Source organism: Panthera pardus, unplaced genomic scaffold, assembly GCF_024362965.1.
Source record: "Panthera pardus isolate Hobbes unplaced genomic scaffold, ASM2436296v1 HiC_scaffold_17, whole genome shotgun sequence".
NCBI classification, from domain to species: Eukaryota; Metazoa; Chordata; class Mammalia; order Carnivora; family Felidae; genus Panthera; species Panthera pardus.
The window spans coordinates 131,283,180-131,301,095 of NW_026526732.1; the positions used below are offsets into that span (position 1 = coordinate 131,283,180).

The 17,916-nt window shown below is 46.5% G+C and overlaps 1 protein-coding gene and 1 non-coding gene across 3 annotated transcripts in view; one reads left to right on the forward strand and one right to left on the reverse strand.

The window, feature by feature from the left end:
• The window catches only part of SLC22A23 (solute carrier family 22 member 23), a 181,943-nt gene that overhangs the window by 70,807 nt on the left and 93,220 nt on the right, over nucleotides 1-17,916 (forward strand). The gene's annotated exons all lie outside the window — the stretch shown is intronic.
• LOC128777873 (U6 spliceosomal RNA) lies at nucleotides 2,956-3,061 on the reverse strand. Its single transcript, XR_008423187.1, has one exon. It is a non-coding gene; the product is annotated as a U6 spliceosomal RNA (small nuclear RNA).

The window sequence follows — 17,916 nt, forward strand, 5'->3', positions numbered from 1 at the left end:
ATTTATGGTATTTTAAGCCTCTAAAATTGTTAAGAGTTGTTTATTACTGTAGCATGACATAGTTCATGACTAATATATAAACATACTGCAGTTTTCTTGCAAACAGCTTTTTTATACAATTTTTTATTACTATTACTTGATAAGAGTTAAGCATGAAAGAAATGTTAGTGTTGACCTTGGGTATATAGAGTTTTTTAGAGAGTAAATAAGTTCCAAAAATAGAGTCCAGTTCCATAAGACCTTGTAACATATTGATAAATATCCCAAAATGGCTGGCTTCCTGATACTGTCAAGAAATGTTTATTTCCTTGGCAGGCCATTGTTAGGGGACTCAGATGTTTATAAATACTGTTAACTGATACATGCAAGTTACTCCCTTGATATTCTTCCTATCAATTCCTTATTGTGGTTTGAAATCACTCTTTATAGGAAGACCTTCTACTAACATCTTACCCAACTATGTCAGACGTTACAGGATAGGTCAGTGTAGGTGTGGTGTTCAACAACATCATTCCTATTGGCCTGAACTGATTTCTGTTCATTTGCAACTTCCACCTAAATATTTTAAAAACCTGCTTAAATTGTCAAGTTTGGGCAAACCATTCACCCCACTAGCCCTGTAGAGTTAGTGTATTGTCCCTATACAAGCACTATTCCAGCCCAGAACCTGTTTTCCATTCATCATGTCTTGAACAGCTACCATTTAGGATTTCTATGTCTTTCACCTTCTCTCCCCCTTATCCCTCATCATGTTCTTCATATTTTTCTCTTTCTCTCACTCACACACTGGCATTCTCTCTCTCCCTCTCCCTTGTGCCCCTACACCCAAAGATTTAAATTGGTCCTGTTGTAAGATCCCCGACACTGGGGAAAATGTCTGCACGTTACTCATCACCCCCACTGAACACAGCTGTAGGAATCCTTTGAAACGCTTCTGCTGGGAACTTAGGGAGACTGGAGTAGTGCTCAGTAATCTGAGCCCACCCAGCTGCATGACTTCAGTTTGAACTGCCTAAGTTTCTGCCTCAAGCACGTACTCCAGAGGCTTAGGTTTTCAACTTGTGTTCAAGGTGATAGGGAGCAGGGGTAGAATGCGTGGGGGAAATTTAATATTGAGGGAAAGGAAAGATGGCAGCGTTCCAATCCCCACAAGGTATGTTTGCCTTTCTCTTTCACATAAGCTAAAGTTTCCAAAACCAAGTAGAAATGCTGTCCATCCTCCCCTCTCCCTCCCTGTGCGCTGTAAGTGTGATGCCTTGAGTTTGCCACATGGTGCCCTTTAGTTCACTGACAGCGTCCCATAGCCTGGGATGAAAATTTCATCCTTGAAAAGGAGAAGCACAAAGAGAACCCTGAACTTTCTCAGGGAGCCTTTGATGATCTTTAAAGTTTATAGATTATCATTAAAAAGTGGGCCTTTCTGGGGCACCTGGGTGGCTCAGTCGGTTGAACATTCGACATCAGCTCAGGTTATGATCTTGCGGTTCCTGGGTTCAAGCCCTGTGTTGGGCTCTGTGCTGACAGCTCAGAGCCTGGAGCCTGCTTTGGATTCTGTGTCTCCCTGTCTCTCTGCCCCTCCCCCACTTGTGCTCAGACTCTCTCCTTCTCAAAAATAAAAAAGTAAATATATGTTTAAAAAAAAAAGTGGGACTTTCCCTCAGAGAGCTTCTAGTTTAGTAGGTTATAAGACATTTGCCAAGAAGAAAGCACCTGTTGGGGAGAAGTCTCTAAAGCCCCTTTGCTCTGCTCTCTTGTCTATACTCAGCATTAGAGTGGAGCTTGTCTCAGAGGTAGGCCAGGTAGAGGAGAGAATCTCCAGGGAGCTTGTTAAGGACTCAGGCTTACATCATGGAGAAAACAATGCAGACAGGGGCAGGCTGGGAGGGAGGCCCAGACCAGGCTGTCCTATAAAGACAGGCCTTGCTGGAGCTGTAGCGTTGGGCCCAGACTGCAGTCCAGCTCCTCCCTCCTGGGAAAATCTGATGCTACGGGAGGTTAAGAGATGTACCTATGTCCAGACAGTGTCTGAACCAGAGTCAGAACGGAAACCTATGAATAACCGTCAGATGCCCCTCAGATACTGGAAGGAGAGCGGAGTTGTCAGGGAATGTACAGAAAGTAAAGGGAATGATGGCTTTACATGAAAAATGGAGGTCCATTGCCTGAGTAGTAATGATGGCAATGGCCACTTTGTAAAAAGTTTTGTTTCAGTGCCCTTCAAGTCTTGCTGACACATGGGCTTTTAATTCCTGGGAGAACCACCCAGATTCCCCTTGTGCTCACCTGATGACCATGTTGACCACAATGGCCATGGTGACCTCTGACCTTCCAGTGCACCCATCTGACTAATGCAGGCCCACCTGGAGGGGCTGTCCGGAGTGTCAGCAGTGCTAAATATTATAGAGAGTTGAGAACATGCAGGAATTAGTTACAAATGTGTTAAGTGTGTCTCATCGTTACTTTCCTGATAAACAGATGGCATAGCGATGTCACCCATCTCTGATATGTGCATCCTGGTTGGTAGTAGAACCACTCATAGGAGCTGCCTAACAGCATTGTCCTCAGCCAGCAGACTGTGTATGTCCTTTTGACCTTGGAGTGGCCACCAAGCCATGGGGGAGACTTGATATGTTCTCGGAATGTGCATTCTATGGAAGAGATAAGACCCTAGATGTGAGATATCACCACCTCCTTCCCATGGGGCAACTGCCCTGGCCAGGAGTGTGGAGGCCCCCCTGGAGGAGGTGCCATCTGAACTTCAGGAGGGGTCTTTGATCCCCTTCCCGGGGCTCTCATTCCTGTGGACCCACCCCTCCCCCTTCACTCTGCTCCTAACCCCTTCTCCATGCCTTCATTTGTACTTGAAATGCCTTCCCCCTCCATCCACCATTTGCAGTTCCAAATTCTACCAATGTCTCATTGAGCCAAGTCAAAAGGCCCCTTTTTTTTCTCTTTTAAAATCCAGAATGCTTCATGAATTTGTCTGTCATCTTGTGCAAGGGCCATACTAGTCTTCCCTGTATCATTCCAGTGTTTGTACATGTGCTGCCCAAGTGGGCACAAAATGCCCTTTTTCTACAGAGATCCTCCACCCCCCACACCCCAAGCCAGGGTGCGGCCCCCTCAGTCTCTGAGCCCCTGCCCCACTTGCCTATAATTTTTGTATCATCAGTGTTCCTCTCCAGCCAGCTTACAGGGTAAATGTGTGTCCCACTGGGCTTTGTCCAACTGACCCCACACAGTGTTTGTACAGTGAACTACACCCAAATACACTGACCTGTATTTAACGGATCATAAAGTATTTGTAATAGCAGTGCGTGAATTAAGGATTGATGCAGGGGGCGTTAAAAGTCATTGGAAATTCAGGAGTAGAGAAGAAGGACATGAGCACTGAGAGCTGAGAAAGCCTTCCTGTGGGAACAAGGGCTGGAAGCAGAGGTATTTCGTGGCAGGGAGAAGAAGGCACATTCTAGAATGAAAGGCACGAGGTGACAGGGTCAGATGCCAGCTGCAGGGTATGAGCACAGGGGCAGTGGAAGGGGGCAGGGTTGATAGGGGCTCACACCTAGCCCGGAAAGGCCGGCTTGCGAGGAGAGCTAGGGGAGCATTCGCTTTGCACCATGATTTTGTGTTGGCCTTGTTTGGCCAAGGCTCACATGAATTGCTCAATTCAGACCATGAAATGAAGAGGGAGGAGGAAGAGGCTGGGTGTCCATCCTTTGGTCTGGCTTCCCACTAGTGGGTGCCACCCTGAAATGATTGCACAATAAATGTTTGTCTTCTGAAGCCAGCATTAGTGTTTATTGCTGTGTTCTTACTGGCACAGTTGTTTAATGAAATCTGCAGGATCTTTATTACCCCAAATGCAATGTGTTTTTCCAGAGAAATATCTATGGCCATAAAGCATTCAAAGATGAGATATAGAAAAGGCTTCCTAGTGCCTGCTAGAAATGGAATGGAAATACACACAGCACCAAATGAATTTGTTGCTAGTATTAAAATTCCTAGTTTGCCAAGTACTTGAAAGGCAAATTCAAGTAAACAGAAGAGACGTGTGCTTTCCTCTAAGGGGAATGTTTTAATCAGAATAGAGACAGTTGATAGACATTTATATCTGGATCTCTTCTTTCTGCCCCATTAAACTAGAAATTGGTGTTTGCCAGTAGTGACCTAGTATATGTGTACAAGGCAAGATAATTAACTGGAAGGGGGCCATTTTGCAGAACTGCTTAGCCTGTCGTATTTAACATCAGCCTTGTATATTCGGTACAGATATACAACATTAGAGGCTTTACCTCCCCTCCCTGGAAAGAGAGAGCAGAGCAGTAAGTTATAAATGCTGAAAATAGGGTGTCCGGTAGGACTAAACTATGTCTCCCCAGAGCTCCTCTCTTTGCCCCACTCACAGCCGCGGCACTGGCCCACTGGCCCTCGATACTCCCCAGTGATCAAGTTCACTATAATGCATGGGCACCTTAGTAGGAGCAAATGGTTTAGCTGGATGTGTAACTGTGCAGGATATGTGGAAAAGCAATTAGCTTCCTGAGGGTCAGGAGCTGATATTCTATTTCAAAACACAGAGTGTGCTCAGATATAATCATGAGAATTAATCTGACTCAACTGTAGTTGTATAAGCAATATTGTGACAGGGGGTGGTTTGTTTTGAAGCTGGGCATACTGGAAACTTTAAATGATGAATAGCGGTGGATAAAGCAACTATCCACTCATTCATTTCTTGTTGGGCTTGCTTTTAATTTTTTTCTGCTTTTTTTTTTTCTTGTAGTTTATTGTCATTTAAAGGCTCACTTCTTATAGCTCTTAAGATTGTTCCTGTAAACACATTGTTTGTGTGTGAAATAGACAACGTCTGTATTTTCTTTCTGGACTTCCTTACTCCTGTCCTGTTAGTATCACCATGACTCACTCAGTTGCCTGCCTTTAACACTCCTGCTACTGTCATTAGATACCAGATCCATCCATTCTCTCTTTAGAAATGGTTCTTTAAGAACACAGCTCCCATCCTAATTCCATCCTGAATTTGTTGGAATCCTGAAGGGTGAGAGCGGGGAAGAATGACTGAGATGGTCAGGGACCACGCGTCAGCTGGTTGCATTGTCCTGGACCCTGATTGCCTTCACAGCAGACCTGGCACTGGCCTCACAGTGGGTCTGGGGCTCTGGCCACACCTCGTGCTGGGTGGCATCACTTCGTCCAGCAGCCTCTAACCTCCTCACCCTGCTGCGGGGCTCTGGCCCATCAAGCCATCCATCTGTCTGCCCCCAGATAAATCTTACCAAATCATCCCTTGGAACACCATCACTCTCTTCCTCACGGGCTGCCCATCGGTTTGAAACTCTGTTCATTTAAGGGTTGCCATGGTTTGGTTTCACCCAGTTTTACCCAGGCACACCTGTATTCCAGCCAGTCTTCTCTTGGTGCTCTCACCATATATGCTGGTCATTGCAGGGTCCACCTCTTTGCTCATACTGTTACTGCCACATGGATTGCCTGTTTCCCCTTCTGACTATTCAGAACTTACCTTTGAGATCCCCCTCAGTGTTCCCTGAGACCTATCATTACAGTTTCAGACCACGCTGACTTCCTCCTCCTGAACGGTGGTTCTCTTCCATCCATCTGTGCCTAAATGCTTATCGTCTGCAAAGTGCGGTGCCATACAGGAGACCCAGAGGTGTGCTGCATGTGAGCCTGGCCACACAGCTCAGAGGCTAGCACAGGCATTAAAACATGCATATAAATGATGTTAATGCTGGGTGGAATGTAATAAGGACTGTGGTTCTTAAAGATGTAGTAAAATTGAGCCTGTTTACACTAGTTCAGATTCACCTCTGGGTCCAGAGAGGGAGATGATGCAGCATCGTAGTTAAGGACTCAGATTCTGAAGCCAGAGGAGGTGTTGGCAATAACGAGGCAGGTGTGTATTATGTGACCTGGGGCAGTACGTCTCCTTTATGAGCTTAGCTTCCTCCTCTGTAAGAATGGAGATAATAACTGTGCCCACCTCCCGGGGCCGCTGGGAGAATCAAATGAATTAACACTGGAAGTGCGCAGGAGAGTGTCAAACACGCGGTAAGCACCAGGTGAGTGTTAGCCATTATCATCTCCACCTGCCATCACCTTGGTCCTCATGGTCCTCCCCATCATCATCTCTTACATGTGACTGCAAATTTCAAGGACAGAAATGACAAGGTTAATATCTCCCTGAGCATGTGATGGGTGCTTGGTCAACATTTGAATAGAACAGTAGGTCATCTGATACCTGGTTTCCCGTGTACTCTGCTTCAGGACCAGCAGAGTAAGTGGGCTCTCTCTCTGCACCCCCCCCCCCCAACTTCCTATGCCTGGCACGGCACAGAAGGACAGTGTTCTGAAGTGAATTGGTTGAGGGTGGTTGTGTCAAGAGTCCCCAGGAGCACCCCCAGGATCAACGGGGGAGTCACTAGGTCTCACAGGACTCAGCATCTCAGCATCTAGTTTGGCTTATAGCAAAAGGATACAGAGAAAAATTAGCAAAGGGAAAAAACACATGGGACAAAGTGCAGAGGAAAGCAGCCTTCGAGAGTCCCCTCCAGGTGGGGTCACACGGGATGTGCTTCGCTGCTCCAGCAGTGAATTGTGACAACATGTGACAATTGTGACAACATAAATGTTGTCTACCGGGGAAGCTCCTTAGAGACCCAGCACCCAAGGTTTTTCCCAGAGGCTGTTCACACAGGCACCTTCTGCTGAGCATGTACCAAACTCCAGACTCTCAGAAGGAATGCAGGTGCTCAACATGAACCACATTGTCTGTACAAACAGTATGGGCACAGTGTGAGATACTCATCAGCTAAGGAATAGTAGGATTCCTGAAGTCCAAGTTCCCAGATGCCCGCCGAGGGCCAGCCATGCAAGCAGGCCCTTCTGAGGATGGCATTCTCGGGTCTGCTGTGTTGACGCCTCTGAGCACAACAACTCAGACCGAAGCTACGTGTTGAGCAAGCTTTTGACTAATTGGAATTTTACAGGAAAAAGAGAAATCTCATCCCACTGAGCATATTTTAAGCACTTTATTAATATTTGGTGATGAATTAATAATGGGGAGAAAGAGATTTGAGGCTAAACTTTTGAGAGGAGAAACAATTCTAAATTTGAAAGAGAATTTTGGCCCAGATTCTTCCGTAATTTCTGCGCTCACAGGCTTGTACCTAACACCTGCACTGTGCTTCCTGCTGTCAGTGGCTGACATGGAGACTAAGCCGGGAGGCCAGAACGTGTCCTGAGCCCCCTGTGCAGAGACCCAGGGGAGCATGATTCCACAGGCACCAGAGCTGCTGGCTGGTCTCTGGCCTTGGACTCCACCCCCAAACATTCCTTCCCCACAAGAAAATACATCTCAAGGATAAGAAACCTCTCCCTGGTCTTCTCTGCCCTGCTCTGCCCATGATCTGGACAGGATGCCCAGTATAGCTGTTACAAGGAATCTGCAAGCTTAAATGTTAGTGCGCCTTGCCATTGTTACTCTGTATTTTAGAATTCCTATTTTCTAGGGGTGCCTGGGTGGCTCAGTCAGTTAAGCATCTGACTCTTGATTTCAGCTCAGGTTATGATCTCACGGTTTGTGAGTTTGAGTCCCTCTTCAGGCTCCATGCTGATAAGTGCAGAGCCTGCTTGGGATTCTCTCTCTCCCTCTCTCTGACTTTCCCGCCCTCTCCCTCTCTCTCTCTCTCTCTCTCTCTCTCTCTCTCTCTCTCTGTTTCTCAAAATAAATAAATAAACTTAAAAAAAAAACTTAAGAATTCCTGTTTCCCGTTACCTCTTGCTGCACTAGCGCCCTACTTTGAAATACCAGAGGGACGTGATTGGCGTGAGGTGTGTCCTCTCCCTGAAGAAAAAGTTCACTTGTGCCAAGACTCCTCGAAGTGGATCGTGTTCCCGAAGTTCCAGCTGTTTCGGCTTCCAAGTGTTCATGCCCTTAAGGCACAGCTTCAACTCTAGACCAGGTTAACCTGCCTGTTTTACGAAGCACTGACACTTCTAGGTTTTTGAGCACAGACCGAAACTGTCCCTCAGTTTCCTCATCTGTAAACTTAGGGATGATAATAGGGATGATAGGTAATACCTATCCTACAGGATTGTTTTTGGCTTAACAGAGATACTGTTTTTATTGGTTCTAAAATGCGTCCTCCCCTCCCCCCCCCCCCCCTGCGCACACACACACATTTCAGCATTTGTGAAATCAGAACGCATCTTACAATCAATGCTGTGTCAGAGGTTAACTGGCAGCTTTTTCTTTTTAGTGGTACATTCAGTAATGGTACACCCTAAAATCAATAGCACCATGGATTAGATGAAATACTGTAGAAGTTTATAGCACTTAACACAATGCCTCATAGGGAACAAATGTGCAGGATAGTTAGTTGTCATTGCCATTATCAAGGTCGTTGTCATTGCCATTATCAAGTTCATTGTCATCATCAAACAGATACTCCTCCAGGAAGGAGAACAGCTCTTTTTCCTGTTTAGGTATAGGAGCTTTAGAACTCACAAGACAAAGATTCCTATCCCCACTTGACAGATGAGCCAAGTGAGGTTCAGGAAGTCCTGGTGGCTTAGCTTCTCCCACGGAGCTGGCAAAGTGCACACCTGGAGTCTGCAAGCTACAGTCCACGACCAGACCTGGGCAGCCTTTCTAAAATTTTTGTATTTTTAATGTTTATTTTTGAGAGAGAGAGAGAGAGACAGAGAGAGAGTACGAGTGGGGGAGGAACAGAGAGAGAGGGAGACAGAGAATCTGAAGCAGGCTCCAGGCTCTGAGCTGTCAGCACAGAGCCTGACGCGGGGCTCGAACCCACAAACCGTGAGATCATGACCTGAGCTAAAGTCGGATGCTTAACCGACTGAGCCACCCAGGTGCCCCTGGCCAGCTGCTTTTTTAATGTGGTCTGTGAGCAATGAGTGGTGTTTAGATTTTTTTTTAAATTGTAAACATCAGAAGAAGATTCATGTTTTGTGACACAGAGATTATAAGAAATTCAAGTTTCAGTGTATATTCAATAAAGTTTTATTGGAACCCAGCCCTGTTCATACATTTACATCTAGTCTGTGATGGCCTTTGCACGACAGTGGCAGAGGTGAGTGCAACAGAAACCACATGGCCCCATGACACCTAAAATATTTGCCATTTGGTTTTTTTAAGGGGAAAATTTTGCCAACTCCTCTTTGCACTCTGACGGGTGTCCTTTTGAGGAAAGAGAGTTTCTTGTTCATGATTTTATCTTCCAGACTCGGTAAGCACTCAGTAAGTGCTTGCTGAATTGAATTTCTGTAATCAGTCCTAAGTCTAGGAAGTAAATCTCAAGTCATGCTGGTTACCATGGCACCAGATAAACATCAAAATAAAATGCCCATAAGCTCAAGGAGAGGAAAACCAGTTACAGAAACTCTCTAAGACACTTTTTCACATGTTCACATTTGTTTTGCAGTATCTCTTAGAGAATAAATAAAATAAAATGATTCCCTAAGGACAAGGCCACATTCTAGGAGCAGCTGAATGGGTAAATAAGTCTCAGGTAGGAGATGTTTTCAGAAAACCGAGCACTTACAGTTCCCTGCTCATCAGCCCTCAGAAGGTGTGCCATACAGCTGCCACAGGGCCAAGTGCAGATGGCAGGGGGTTCAGCTGTCAGAAGACCCTTCAGCAGGTGTGTGAAGAAATGAATCCATGAAGTCCTGGCTTTGAAGTCCCTGTTAGTTTCAAGAGATCAATCAAATTATTGAAACTAAACCAGGATCAATGTTTCCTCCTCATTAAATGTTTACAACGTAGGCAAGCATAGACACACGCAAGGTCATTGTAGGGCTTGCTCAACTTGGAGTTTGAGCCAGCTGTGGGGCACATGGATCCACAGTCAGGTGATGGGTGCTGAGGTGAATGAGGAGCTCCACTCTGTCTGACTGCAGGAAGTAAGTGGCACAGGAACACCCTGGGGGCTTCATGTGCTGGCAGCTAGAGCAGACTTAGACCAGCATAGCTGGCCAGTGCCCCAGCCAGCTCTGCAGTTATAGCCCTCTCTCCCCGCCCACCTGGAGACTGCTTGCTCTGGAGCTCAGGGGTCCCTCAGGAGAGAGCTCCATTCATTACACCCCGGTGGAGAAAGCCTCATGCAAAGTCAGAACCAAGAGCTGGGGCCACCTGCCCTTGGAAGTTTGCATGGACACTGCCCCCTCCCCCAGCCCCCTGGGAAGACCTGAAGTTCCTCAAGGACCAATTCAAGATTCCTCAAAACTAGTTTTAAGCATTTAAATTATTTTACCAAATAATTTCCCTTTTTAAGTCATTCCCCCCACCAAAAAACAATTTTAAAAATACTTCTTTGCATTCCTACATGTGGCTAATCACCTTCAGTTTTATACAGAAAATCAGTGGAAAAATAAGTTTAGGAGAAAAAAGCTCCAACCAAGGGATTTTTTAAAATAGAAGTGTGTGTTCCGTAAAGTGAAGTTCAGGACACTGTAATCCATTCTCTAATGGTCATCCTCATAAAATTGGATCTATTTTCATATAATTTGCCTCATTCTCTTAAAAGTGTGATGCACAACAAATATTAGTTGTGGTTATAATGTAGTGAGTTTTTTTTTCTCTTGAATATGGAAATGTACCTCTATGGGGGCACCTGGGTGGCTCAGTCAGTTAAGCATCTGACTCTTGATCTCGGGTCTTGATCTCAGGATTGTGAGTTCAAACCCCATGTTGGGCTCCATGCTGGGCATGGAGGAAAGGAAAGGAAAGGAGAGGAGAGAAGAGGGGAGGGGAGGGGAGGAAGGGAGGAAGAAAAGAGAGGGGGAGGGAGGGAGGGAGGGAGGAAGGAAAGAAGGAAGGAAGGAAGGAAAGAAAGAAAAAGAAAGATAGGGAGGGAGGGAGGAGAGAAAGAAAGAGAAGGGAAGGAAGGAAGAGGAAGAAAGAGAAAGGGAAAGAGAAAAGAGAGAAAGAGAGAAAGAAAGGAAGAAAGAAAAGGAAGGAAGAAAAAGTATCTATATGGAAGGGAAACCACTTCTAATATTGAAGAAGTATTGATTGTTTCAACATAGACATGTTTTAAGACTGATGCATCTCAGCAGTCTTTGGGTTAAAATGCTTGTGTGGATGAGGCTAGGGCCTCTAAAAAAAGTGCTTCTAGTTGAGAATCTAAACCTATGTTTACACCATTATTTCTTTTTTTTTTTAATGTGTATTTATTTATTTTGAGAGAGAGAGCACATGCATGCATACCAGCAGGGGAGGGGCAGAGATAGCGGGAGAGGAAGAATCCCAAACAGGTTCTGTGCTGTCAGTGCAGAGCCCAGTGCGGGGCTTGAACTCAGAACTGTGAGATCATGACCTGAGCAAAAATCAAGAGTTGGATGCTGAACAGACTAAGCCACCCATGCTTCCCTACACCATTATTTTTAATAAGCAAATTACACATCAACTTTTGAAAAGCATTTGTGAGGTGGAAATTGCCTCGAACATAGGGTTAGAGGAAAATTATAGGGAGTTGTGACTATAGTCCTTGCTTGTCATAATTTTTTTTTTGTCCTTGTGTTTTTAATTAGGGGCCCCAAAGGGTGGGACACAGGATTCCCCTGCTTTCATTAGTTCCCTTCTGCCTGGAGTGTCCCTATCTGTCTTGTGAAGAGATGCTTGAAGGGGTCTGGAGGAATTATCAGCTGCGCTAAATTATTCATGGGAATATTAAGAAGGAAAAAATGTATTTTCCTTAAAAAAAAAAGTAAACCTTACACGTTAAGTGACAGTCAGAATGAGGTTAAAAATAGAGCCATCTCTGGGAAAGACCACAGAATTTTAATTAGCTCATCACTCTGAGCAGTTCTGACGTGTCAGCAGGTTGGTCCCAGAGGGGATGCCAGGACCTCTGTGCTGCATTCACATTTTTTTCAGTACGTTGAGGTAAAAATAGGAACTGGTGTGCAGCCTCGACAGGCTGCCCATAGAGCCCACCTTATGAGCAGCATACATCTTGGCAACTGGAATTGGTTGGTAGCAAGCCCCGTGTGGAACTCCCTTTTCCATTTTTCATTTCTGCTGGTTCTTGCTCTCCTTCCCTGATTCCTGTTCTTGTGCCCCTGCCCCTTCACAGCTGGTGAGCCCCCATTCTGTGGGGATCCTTTCTGAATAGCATCAGAGGGTTTGTTTTAATTTCCCTGAAATCTTACAGATTGAATTGCCCATCCTTGACTTTTTTCAGCTTTTAATCTCTCTGACCCACTTTATGTTGAAATTTGGCCAATTTGACAGAAACGAAAGCTCCTTTTAAAGCAATACTTCTGAGTCTTCTGAATCTTTTTTTGGGTCAGAGACCCCTTCAAGAATTTGATGAAAACAATGGGTCCTTCCCCTGGAAAAAATGCATCTCTCTCTCTCTCTCTCTCTCTCTCTCTCTCTCTCTCTCTCACACACACACACACACACTCACACACACACACACACACACACACACACACACACACACACACACACACACGTGCCCACACAGTTTTACATAAAACTATAGAATATTCATGGTTATCCCTAAAACATATCTGTGGATCCTAGGTTGAGAACTACAGGCTCTGGCTGAGCACCAGGGCCAGGGGACCTGGACGGAGCCTGACTTGTGACCTAAACACTAGGATCTTGTGGAAGATGCATTCTGGGAAGAACCAGAGTGAGAAGCATAAAACCAAGATGGAGGTGCTGTCAATTACTTTGTCATATTGAACCAAGCATTCAAATTTTGGGTTGAAAACCCCGGTACCAGAAAATACCTTTGGCCAAAAGGGTGGGGATTTCAGTGGTTGCGACTTCCCACCCCAGAAGGCCTCCCAGCTTCTCTCCACCCTCAGTGGCCTTGACCTCGCTGGAACCCAGTGATGGGCTTTCCACGTGACAGGCACTTGGGATGCCTGTAAAGCTGCAGAGAGCCTGAGTTTCTGAATGAGGCTGAGACAGCATAGTAGGACTTAGCATTCAAGAAAATGTGACTTAGCCCACTGAGAAGGGTGTGGGGACCAGTGCCTGGGTTTTGCCCTGTGGTAAGCAGAAGGAACACTGGTTACTCATTTGAGTCCCAATTGAGGACATGGGGTATAAGTGGGGATAGGGCACATCTAATCCCTTTTTTGCCTCATGTAACTAATCTTTAAGTGCTAATGAGATCCTTCAGCAGAGCAGCCACTAGAAAACCTCACCTAGGATGTAGTCTGCGTCCTTCTACTGCTACCACAAGCTGTGTGAGTTCGGGCAACCTGACTCACCTCCTTTAGCCTGAGTTTCCTCATCTGTGAGATGAGAATACCAATATCTTCCTCTCAGGGTGGTTATAAAGCCATGTAGTGAATGTCTGGCCCCTCCTCTCTGCTCTCCATGACCCAGATGTGGCTCGGTCCTGGCTGGGGTGGCCACAGGCCTGCACTGCTTGTGGGGGAGGGGGCATTGGCAGCGAGATACACAGGGCTATCTGCAGGTGCTGCTGAGGCCTGGGCCTGGGGCTGCGAGAGGATGGCCCTGCAGGTGCCATCAAGCCTGGCTCACTGATGCCTGAGGTGATGGCATATAGAAATAGACTTTTTCAAAGATGACCAAAGGACAAGGCTTTGAATATCCCAACTAATTGCACTTGCCTGGACCCCTCATCCTGCCTTGAAAATTTGATTTCTGGACTACTTATGTGCTTTGAATTCCTGAAGCTTGTGAGACAGAAGCAGCAGTGACCTCCAAGAAGCCCAAGAAAGCAGGAAGCTCCTCGAAAAAGAGCATTCCCCGTGATCTACATGTGCACTTTCTCTAAAGGTTTGCTAGCAGCGATGTCTGGCATGAAAAAACAAAGATGTTTGATCAGAAATTCATGGGGCACATGGATTGACCGATGGCTTTGTTTGTGTGTAGGTAGGATCCTGTTCATCTGCTCACTGCCCCAGACTTGAGATGGTCCCCTGCCCTTTCCTTCTAGAGGAAATACTTAGGGCGATTGCTGTAACACTGACAGATTTCAAAGAAGTTTTATTTTTAAGTAGAGGATGGGGTGGGGACACAGGTCGCTTGCTTAAGCTAAATTTTGCCTACCATTGCTCCAGGGCCCACAGTGGCTCCTGGCAGGGGAGAAGTGGGGTGAGCTCTGTGGTTTAGTATTCCTCTAAGACTGATATTTGGGGTGGGTGTTTTGCTTATGAAAAAGGTCTGTGTGAGTTCTGTGGACTTCAGCTCAACACCTGTCTTACAGTAACAACAGAAAAGGAGATTTTTAATGGAATTATTCTGGAAAATCCATAATGGATAGTTTCCATGGTTATAGTTTTAAACTATGTTCTATAATGTTTAATCCTTTGCCAGAAATACTGTGAAATGGAAAACGTGTGCTCTCCAAGGGCAGGTGTATCCTGCCAGCTTTGCTCACTGCTGCATCTGCAGAGCCCGAACAGGGACAGGCACACAATGGGGATTCAGCATATACTTAGTGCCTGATTGGGCTGTTCTGGAAGCCAGTGTTAAAGGAAGTCCTATCCTTTCTCCAGGCTCTGTGCTAAGTTAGGTTGATTGTGGTCTCCTTCCATGTTCTCCAGACCCAGAATACTGGTTGGAGGACTGGTCCATCTCTAGTCACAGCTTAGTGACAAGCAGACCCCTGTGTCTTATCCTCTTGTTCCTTTCTTTTCTCCGTGGCTCCCAGGGACCAAGAACAGCTTCTGATCCTCCCTCTGATCCCTTCTCCACTCCACAGCCAGAGTGACCTGTCTAAACCCCAAACCCATCACATCACTGTGCAGCATCAGATCCTTTCAGGGACCTGTGTCCCAGGCATCCTGAGCAGAAGGCCCAGCAGTGGATATGGGGCATGTCTCCTCCTTCCCTGGGTGGCTTCCTTAGCCTGAAGTAACTGTTCCTTCTCCCGCAGCTCCTTCACATGTGCGCTTCATGAACTGACACTGAAATGAAGCAGTGGGGGGACCTCCTGAAACCCTCCCTCACTTCTGTGTCAACTTTAGATGACCTTCCTGTAAGACCTCATCCCATGGTGTGAGCAAGGCACTTGGGACAGGTGTGACCTCATCCTGTAGGAAGAGCAAGGTACCCGGGCAGGTCATCACACAGAGTGAATAGGGCACGTGGGACAGATGTGACTTCATCCACAGTGCTTTACTGGTCCTGACTATTGGTTTTTGGTTTTTGTTTGAATAAGGGAATGAGCATGAAAGAACTTTAACCTAGGAGCCTAAAAATGTAGATTATGGCCCTAAAGTGAGGAATTTATTAGCTCTGTAACCGAGGCCAATTCACTTCAGAGAGCTGAGAGTTGAGTTATACCTATTCCATTTTACCCCCATCACACAGGATCAAACATGCTCGCATGCATGGAAAGGGTTTTGTAAACTAGAAAACTCCGTGCAGGTGTTCATTGGCACTGTCAGGGCATTTGGTGTTCATCTTCAAGGGAGGGAATATTGCATATTTGTGTGCAGATTGGATAATGAGCTTTTTTCTTCTGTATATGCCTTACCTTTGTCCCATCCCAAAGGGACTGATAAGAGTGCCCCAGCAGAGCTGGACAGCAGAGGCAGGGTTTGGTAAGGGGCATGGACGTAGGTCCACGCTGAGGTCCTGTGCTTTCTGGGCCAGTGGGTCAGGCCAGGTAAAGTCAGCATCCATCTGGGCCTCTAGACCAGACTCGAATCTCATGGCCTGAAGTTTAAGGATACCCTTTGGCTGTGCCTGGTAGGTGGCTAATGACTCGTGGGGCCAGGCAGTCCCTGGCTCTGTCCCATGTCTCTGTGTCCTCTTGGAGACATAAAGCTAGTACCGCTGAGTGTGCCAGGATAGGAGGGGTGGGAGCAGTGGGGTAATTGCTGAAGTGGAGCCTGAGTAGAGGTTGAGTCGGGCCCCTCTCAGCACTGCCCCTGGAAGAATCTGCTTCTTTCTCCCCATAGCATGGCAGTGGCTGGAGCAAGAAAGAGCCAGCCTACATTGCTAGGTTTTCCTTTTTTTGGAAAGAAAAACCATTGTCCTTGTAGAGTAGGAGGCAGATATAGTAGGAGGCAGGACCCTCAGTTCCTAGTCTTAATCTGGGTGTGGCAGCAGGGCCCCCCACTAGTCCTGGAGCTCGCCTCAGGCATCATCCTATCTCATCAAGGTGACCCCTGGATGGCCAGGCAGTGAAAGGGGAACTGAGCCCCTGAGCCATGTTCTTACTTCCTCCTCCTCGCTTTATCCCTCCCAGCTTCCCCTCAGCCTGTGCCGCCTGGGCCATCACTGTTCTCTGAGGAGGAAGCCTGCCGTGGCCACAGCATCCCAGTTGGGCCATTTCTTATGTCCTGTTTTGGCTGGTGGCCTGGCCCCTGGGACAGAGCGCCACAGGCCCCTGCTGGCTGTCAGCCCTGATGTTACATGGCTATCTGAGCTCTTTGAACCTCTCCCCTGCTTCTGTGCACAGTGAGGACAGGTGAGGCAGGGCTGCAGAGAGAAAAAAACTGGTGAAGGGAGGACAACTGCTTGTGTTTTCTTGTTTGTTTTGAAACAATACAAACCTGAGTCACATGGAAAAAATGCCACTGCTCAAGCATGTCACACCTTTTTTTTTTTTTTTAACAAAGAAAAGTCATCCTTAAGGAAAAATCAAAAACAAAAAACTGAGGTCAAATGGTTAGATTTCAAATACTGAAAATTGCAGTTCTAATTATCCCCTCTTAAAAGAACCATAGAAGTGAAGATTCTCCTAATCTGGCCCAACCATCACTATTAGTGTTCATATCAATGTGAACCAAAATAAATATTCATTAAACAGCTGCTTCCAAACTGAAAAAGAAGGCAGCATTCTGGCCTCAGTTTGTAACCACTGAATCTGGACCTCCTCTCTACATCTTCTACCACACCCTGCACCCTATTTCCTGCAATTGTCTGCTAAAAATGATGCCTTCCACTGCTGCCTCTGAAGCAGGTTAGCAAACTATGGCCCGCCACCTGTTTTTGTAAATAAAGTTTTATTGGAACACAGCCAAACAAAACAAAACAAAAAACCCACGTTATGTCCTCAGCTGAATGGAGGGCCCGTTTCTGACCTCGTCAGAAGTTATGGGTGGTGGGCTGCAGGACAGGCCCTGAGGGTAGCAGTGAAGGGCCCTTGTTAGACTTTCTCAGAGCAGGGGATGTCACCTGCTTTAGGCACAGGGATCAGGCCGCCTAGGCTGGCCGTAGCCTGCCGGAAGCTGTGGTGGGCACAGATCCCATCAAGTGCTGCCAGCTTGGTAGGAAGTGAGGTGAGCAGAATGCTAATAACAGCAGAACAGGAAACTGTTCCCGGCTGAGTGCTGAGCCATCAAGTGCGAATGCGGATCAAAACTCAGTTCCTCAGCCTTGGAGCATCCGTCACTGAAAGGCTGTTAATTGGCTGAGCCTGTTTAGTATTTCATTCACACCCATGGAAACAAAGAGGCTGGCCCGTGGCAGAGGCTGGCACAGAACTTTCCCCTTTCCCCGCCACCCTGTCCCCCTTGCCCTCAAAAATCTTGATTTGATGGTCCTCTAACATCTCCACTTAATTCAGGTTGTGTCTCCTGGCTAAGAGGGGCCCACAGGCTTCTGGGACCTGCAGCTGTGAACTGCTGTTTTCCACTGTGCGGCCTGAGTGGTGGAGAGACAAACCACATTCATAGATGACACATTGGGGATCTCCTCCTGCCCCAGAATTCTGGTCCTGCACTATCTTCTTCAGGAAGATTGGTCTGGGGCTTTGTTAGTGTCATTAATCCTAATCCTACAAAGCTTGGCTCCATGAGAGATCCCAGGAGGACCCCAGCAGGCCCTTGCCTATTGAACAACTATTTGGGTCAAGAACGGGTTTCAATGCCTAATTAAAATGTACACTAATTTTTTTTGTTGTTTTGTTT